The 7,593-nt window shown below is 31.0% G+C and overlaps 1 protein-coding gene across 1 annotated transcript in view; it reads right to left on the reverse strand.

Moving 5' to 3' along the window:
• Positions 1-6,600, reverse strand: part of nfe2l1a (nfe2 like bZIP transcription factor 1a) — a 21,602-nt gene extending 15,002 nt beyond the window's left edge. The window contains exon 1 of the mRNA NM_212855.2: positions 6,526-6,600. The gene's annotated coding sequence lies outside the window, so the exon portion shown is untranslated. The remainder of the gene's footprint in view (positions 1-6,525) is intronic.
• Between the last annotated feature and the right edge of the window lie 993 nt (positions 6,601-7,593).

The following is a 7,593-nucleotide window of genomic DNA, read 5'->3' on the forward strand; positions in this document are numbered from 1 at the left end:
AGGGTTTACGTTTTTCAAATTAAAAGTGGGCGTACGTTTAAATGAAAAAAAAAAAGAAAAGATATGCCTAATGTTAATGTGAAGTACAGCGCATTTGCGTCCATTCTATATTTTTAAGCCTACACTGAGTGTAGGCTAGTAATAGAGGGTATTTACTTTTAGTAAAAAGATGTGACAATAGCAGCACAATATTTAATTTTTAGTATTTTAAATATATCACGGTGGTGCAGTGTAGCACAATCGCCTCAAAGCCGAGCCAGATGGCATTTCCATGGGGAACTTGCATGTTTTCCTTGTGTTGGTGTGGGTTTCCTCCGGGTGCTTGAGTTTCCCCCACTGTCCAAAAACATGGTGTAGGTGATTTAAGTATATATATAGTGATGGGTTGCGGCTGCAAGGACCTCAGCTTCGTAAAACATAAGCTGGATATGTTGGCAGTTAATTCCGTTGTGGCGACCCCAGATTAATAAAGGGACTAAGCTGAAAACGAATAAGTGATTCAATAAATGATTAAAATATTTGCTCCTTATGGGCCATCTAACGTAATCTATTGCAAACAGTAGCAATTATCTGCAAGTATTGTAGCACTTTAAGAAAACAGTAGTCAATAATAATTTAATTAAATACAATACCAGTCATAGTTATAAAGATGAACAACAACTAACCTAATATTCCTTCTTCAGATAAAATAACTCATCGTAACCTTCATACTCTGACTATTTTTAATCCAAGTAGTCCTCTATTTTTGTACAACCAAGAGATGACAATTTGGGGGAACAGAGTCAGAAGTCTTTTGTCAGAAGATTAAGAAACTTTTATTTAAAAAAAAAGGATGTAATGCAATTTGACAGAGAAGACTGAATGCACGAATTAAGAAATTTCATTAATAAAATTAATTAATCGTTTTTTTAAATTTATGGGTTATTCCTATTATTCAGTGCCATTTCAGGGTAGTAACTGTCACTGATTTATTTATTTATTTATTTTTTACATTTTCTGGTATTTTTATAATTTCAGTTGAAGGAGCACATGTTGAACTATAAGAAAAAATATACTGATCCAGTTCAGGATACTACATAGAATTTTCACATGTAACACAGGCCAAATGTTTCCCTTTTACAGAACATTCTCATACCTTTTTAAAGGTGTTTAAAATAAATAGTTACTATAATATTTACATTTTCCAAGGGCTAAAATGTCCCTCACTTTACACTGCGCATGCCTGTTATAGCTTAGAACACCAACAATAGTATTTTTTAAAAGCTATTACTAAACAAGGGTTATCTAAAAAAGCTTGCTATGATGACACATTGTAAATTTAATGTATTTCATTTAGTATAAAAATAGATTGCAATGCAATTAAATCCTGTTTTTAAGTGATTTAATTTTGTCAGTTCTTTGGATACAAGTAACCAGAAAAATGTGTAATTTATGTTGATTTTATTTAATTAATATGAAAAAACTATTATATATAATATATAATAATCATTAACAGGGTGGAGAGAGGAGTACCAGGGTTAACACAATAGGAACTATATAGGGAACTTGTTTGCCACACTCTCATTCGATTACCAATAACAAAATGATGGTTACTGAATTATCCAAAGAAAACACAGCAACATTTTTCAATGTCACATCTAAGACATCACATAAATTGTCCAAAAAGCCAATCTAAATATAAAGAGCATTTTCATACAGATATTAGAGTACAAATAGTGAAATACTGAAAATTGCAAATAAAACTATTATTTTAAAATCAATATTTTATTTTGGTTTGCACCATGACGTGCCCTGTATCATTTCCGCTTTTCTGTAGCCGACAAGCGTGCCGTTCCCTGAAAAAATCATGCACATGGTTTAAACTGATCTATAAACCATGTTTAAGCCATGAGCAAACAGTAACAGTGTGGACAGTAACAGGAGTGACATTTTTTGCAAAACTCAGGCATTACTACCATTATGGTGAACAACGAGCTAGCACATGATGATCTGAAGAAGATTTGAAACATGTTTATTAACGGTATTTCTCAAAATTACAAAAAAGAAAAGAAAATGTTTCCCTTATATCAAAGGTGTCAAACTCAGTTCCAACAGGGCCGCAGCTCTCTACAGTTTAGTTCCAACCCCAATTAAACACACCTGATCAAACTAATTGAGTCCTTCAGGCTTGTTTGAAATCTACAGGTAAGTGTGTTGGAGCAGGGTTGGAACTAAACTGTGCAGGGCTTCGGCCCTCCAGGAATTGAGTTTGACACCCCTGCCTTATATGAAAATAGGTAACAGGGTAGACATGTTATGTTTTATCACAACAGAAAACTACTCTGAAATGCTTAAAATAAAAGAAGATAAAAGAGTGAGACTAACTCTGCTTCTTGTAGACAATTTCCATAATTGTGGGAATTCCTGAGAATCATGTGACTAGAGAAAGAATCAGTGGGCATTTTTTTAATGTGGATTACAATTAAAGTAAGGAGACATCCATTTCAGGGACACACATTAATTTAAAGATTTTATTAAAATATTTTAATTTATTAAAAACTATAGCATTTGGTGAGAAGTATTATATGACAATAAAAAAATCTATAAAAAGCATAGTATTTATTCGGATTTCTAAATTATACTTTTAACTGAACTTGAGCATACATAAACTGGGACATGGCAATTCAGCCACTTGCACTGAAATTAGAGTAATTATTTTAAATTTAATTGAATTTTAGCACTTGTAATCGGGTCTTATTGTTGAAATTGGATAATCTTATCAGAAATTTTTTCTTGTTGAATTTTTAATTATTCTGTACCATATAATGCCCTAGGGAAACAAATGGCACTGAATAGTATTAGTATAGTAATTATTTTCTTTATTTCTGTAAACTAATTTCTGTAAAGTAAAAACTGGAAGGACCCCATACAAATCATGCGGCTGAAGCTCCCTGTGAAGCCTATGTGCAATTGTTAAGTTTTATCTCTGAGCTTATTTACATTGTTAACTTTCATGAAAATAGTTATAAAATAGTCCACTATAAAATAGTTAAGTTTTGTTGTCCAACAACTCTGACAAGTCATAGAGAAAAAATATTATTTATAATTTATTAAAAAAAAAAAACACTATATGAAGATAAATGTCCATACAATGCAGATAAATTGCTCTTACACTATTTGTATATTATTATTTCAAGATTTCTTTTTCTTTTTAGCAATTACACATATTTTTGGCTGTATTTTGGCAATATTTTTATGGTAAAGTTCAGTAAAACATAAAAATATAATATTAATAAAGTGAGTGAGTCTTTTTTCTCAAACAGACTTTGAACTACATAAATATAACAGTTTTTACTTAAAATTTGTGTCAACTGCCTATGTCAAAATTCTGTTTTTTATTTTAAGGCACTTTTTTTTTTTTTTCTGTTGAAAATTGCCATCCATATATTTGTTTGTATTTGGTGTGTTCTTATACACACAGATATTACCTTTTGTATGCCTAAATACGTCTGTACCATTTACACACACCATCTTAACCAAAAGTATTACATACCATACGCACATAACCATTCTGTATAAAAACATACAATAAAAACATAAATTTGTGCTACTGAAACAGATTTTGCACAAAATCTATCCTGTTAATTTATCTATTTATAGTTATGGTTATTTTGATGTGACTTGCTTGTTTTGTGGATCTGTAAATGAAGTATCTGTAGCTCCACATTTGTTTTTTGAATGCGGTGTGACTAACAGATTTTGGGTTGAATTAAGCTGTTAAATGTGCAAATGCGACACGTTTCTCCTCAAAATTGTTGTCTTCTTTTGAAAACATAACTTTTGAGTAATAGTTGCTTAAGAAAACCGGTGCTATTTTTTAATGCATTGTGACAATCTTTTTAAGGATACACTTTAATCGCATTTTCGCCTTTTTATATATTGATGATGTTCAAAGCTTGATTCATGCAAACCTATTAATACCACATTTTTTTGTTGTTTGTTTTCTTTCTTTGTTGTTTTTTCCCCCTGCATTTTCTTATTTCACATGTAAGAGTAATAACTCTCCCTGTTACTGTTTTGTCATGAAAATATATTTTAAAAAGAGAGAAAAATGCAGACAAAAAGACTATAAGTGCTAGACATGGTGCTTGATTTTGCAGGACATTTTTTTACATAAACAAGTAAGAAGGAATTAATGAAATATTTAAATTTATGTAGGCTATTATGCACAAATTTTAATAGGGATAGATTTAATGTAATAGCTTATAAAGGTATTAACAATATATAATATTGCACTGAACGACTGAATTTAGGCATAATTTAATAAAAGTGTGAAATTTGAAAGGGACTGAGAGGTATCATATCAGGGATGAGGGAGCGTGGTAATCGTTTTTTCATTGGTTAGGTTTTTTTCCAGTAGGGGCGTGGCAATAGTTTTTTCCATTGGTCAAAGGTTTTCTTTTCGGTCAAATGCGTTGGGTAGTTAGATTACCATATTTAATAAGCTGCTCATTTAGTTTAAAGGTGGATCATTCTACTTTATGTACTGGTGTTTAGAATAAAACTATTTATAACTATTTATAAATGCACTAAGAAAAGTGTTTTATTCAGTACAAATCCATTTTTTTGCCTGGTAAATATATATATTGTTCAACTATCACAGATTTATAATGAAGATAATAAGTTATTAGTAACTTTATGTTAAGTGATATGAATCAATTGGAACACAAACATGGGCTGCACGGTGGCACAGTGTAGCATGTTCGCCTTACAGCAAGAAGGTTGCTGGTTTGAGTCCTGGCTGGGTCAGTTGGTGTTTCTGTGTGGAGTTTGCATGTTCTCCATGTGTTCGCTTGGATTTCTCTGCCCTGGGTGCTCCGGTTTCCCCCATAAGTCCACAAACATGTGGTACAGGTGAATTGGGATGGCTAAATTCTTAGTATTTGTGTGTGAATGAATGTGTATGGATGTTTCCCAGTGATGGATAAGTTGGCGGTTCATTCTGCTGTGGCGTCCCCAGATTAATAAAGGGACTAAGCCGAAAAGAAAATGAATGAATGAATGAACACAGACACATAAACATAGAGCATATATACACATAAACGCATATATATATAAGCTTTTAAAAGCTTTTAGGAAACTTAAGCTATTTTAGTCTCATCATTTAGGATGACACTAAAACACAAACATGCTGGAATGTAATAACTGGAAAATTATAATGTAGAAATTAAGCTGTAAGCTTGATAAAATTTTATTTTAAATGTAATTACATTGACCATGTCGAGATGTAATTCAGAACAGTCTTCACTTCAATTTTAGTGACTTTAAGAATGAAAAACAAGCCTACAAGTGCAGCAATCCACAATAAGTGGTCTTGTGCTGCCACCTAGTGGTTAAATTGAGTTTAAAGTGATTAATGCTAAAATTCTGGCTTGTAAATTGAATATCTTTTTGAGACATCTTAAATATAATAATTGTCACATGCAGTTACAAAGAAAAAAAAAAGTAAATATATATATGTGGTGGAACGGGAGATTGTCATTGATATGCAGCCGACAAAATCTGCAGCAACTGCATACAGCTATCATGTCAATATGGATCAAATTCACTGAGGAATATTTCCAGTACCTTGTTGAATCTATGCCACGAAAGATTAAGGCAGTTTTGAAGACTAGTAAGACATAGGTGTCAAAGTAAATGCTTAGAGGGTAGCAGCTCTCCACAGTTTAGCTCCAACCCTGATCAAACACGACTCGTAATCGTAATTGTAAATCGAAGTGTTTAATAGAATCTTGATCACCTTGATTATTTGGATCAGCTGTGTTTGATTAGGGTTGGAGCAAAACTGCAGAGCTCCTATCCTCAAAGAATTAACTGACACCTATGTAATAAGGTGTACCTAATAAAGTGACCGGTGTGCGTCTATATTTATAAGAAAATAAATAATAACTACATAAATATATGATACTATATTAATTAATTATTTTTTAACTTTTAAATATACTTCAACGATCTCAATGACTTGAACCTTTCCTATTTATCAATTTAGAGCTATAATTCATGATTTAACCAAGGTTTATCTTTTTCACATACTCAAAAACAATACGTTTCTGAATTCCCTTATCACAATTACCGAATAATTCCCCAATTATTCCCACAATTTATTTATTCGGATGTACCTACATATACGTTTAAACATTTTAATTTGAAAAACGTAAACCCTTGCCCCGCCTCTTACGTTTATATTCTCTTGCTTTCAATGCGGATTGATAGCAATATGTTAAGAAAGCACGCAGGAAAGTTTAGCTTTGCGAGTTATCCATCCTGAATTGGTAAACGGTGTGTGCTCCGTTCTGCTTTGCCGATTGCAAAGCGTGATTGGGAAACGGTTTGCCAGAATATACCCTGACCGATAAGCTACACACTTTTAGGTGATTAGCCGACTATATGAAAAAGATAAACGACAAAGCTTAGACAACTACAAATCCAAAATCAGTTCTCACAATAAGCTCACTGTATAGATTTATAGAAAGTGATTTGCATTACCTTGTCGGTCGGCAGACGAGAGTTCTGGAAGTCAGTAAATAAAGGCGTGCGAACTGAACACTTACTCCTCCTGGATGATCTGAATCACACAACATGCTCTATAATGATGTGCGAGTGTATTTATGGGGCAGGAGTCGGTGAGTGCTGGAAAGCATGGTCTCCTCCTACGTGACGTAAACGAGACTTTCGGTTTTCTTTCGGTCAGACAGCGCGTGCTCACTCCGTTCATCAGTGTTTACAACAGACTTCTGATTTTCCAATAACATTTATTTTCTTCAGAACTTTAATGGCTTACCCTTATTGTAGTAATATGGTTATAATTAAAATCTAGTATTTAAAGTTTAGTAGCCTATGCAAAAAGTGTGGACTTTTATTCTGTAATGCAATTTAAAAGAGGGAGATAATGCAAGAACAACAATAAAGGGCGTCATCATCACCCTTATTAAAAAAATAAATAAATATATATATATATATATATATATATATATATATATATATATATATATATATATATATATATATATATATATATATATAGTAATACCATTTAATTAAATACTATGCTATAATATTATACTTTTAATGTTATTACCATAATCAACCCTTGGCTCAATTATTAATAATTATTATTATTAACAACTTTATAAAAATATTTTATTTATAGCATTTTTTAAAGATAGTATTTAGTGCAAAACAAAAAGTGTGATCTTGCGCTTTTGTCTGTATATACAGAGGATGTACAGATGATAATAATAATACTGACTACAATAATAATAATGTATAATCTAATATTTTTATTTATATTATTTAATAACATTTTATAAAATGTGTGTACAATGCTTGGATAATATATATATATATATATATATATATATATATATATATATATATATATATATATATATATATATATATATATATATATATATATATATATATATATAATTTTTATAATAAATATATTATTATAAAGAAATTCTAAAGGGCCTATAAATTATGTAGGCCTATTATGTTTGCTTTTATTATCATTATCATCATCATTTAAATATTATCCTCATCAAATAATAA

Source organism: Danio rerio, chromosome 3, assembly GCF_049306965.1.
Source record: "Danio rerio strain Tuebingen ecotype United States chromosome 3, GRCz12tu, whole genome shotgun sequence".
NCBI lineage: Eukaryota > Metazoa > Chordata > Actinopteri > Cypriniformes > Danionidae > Danio > Danio rerio.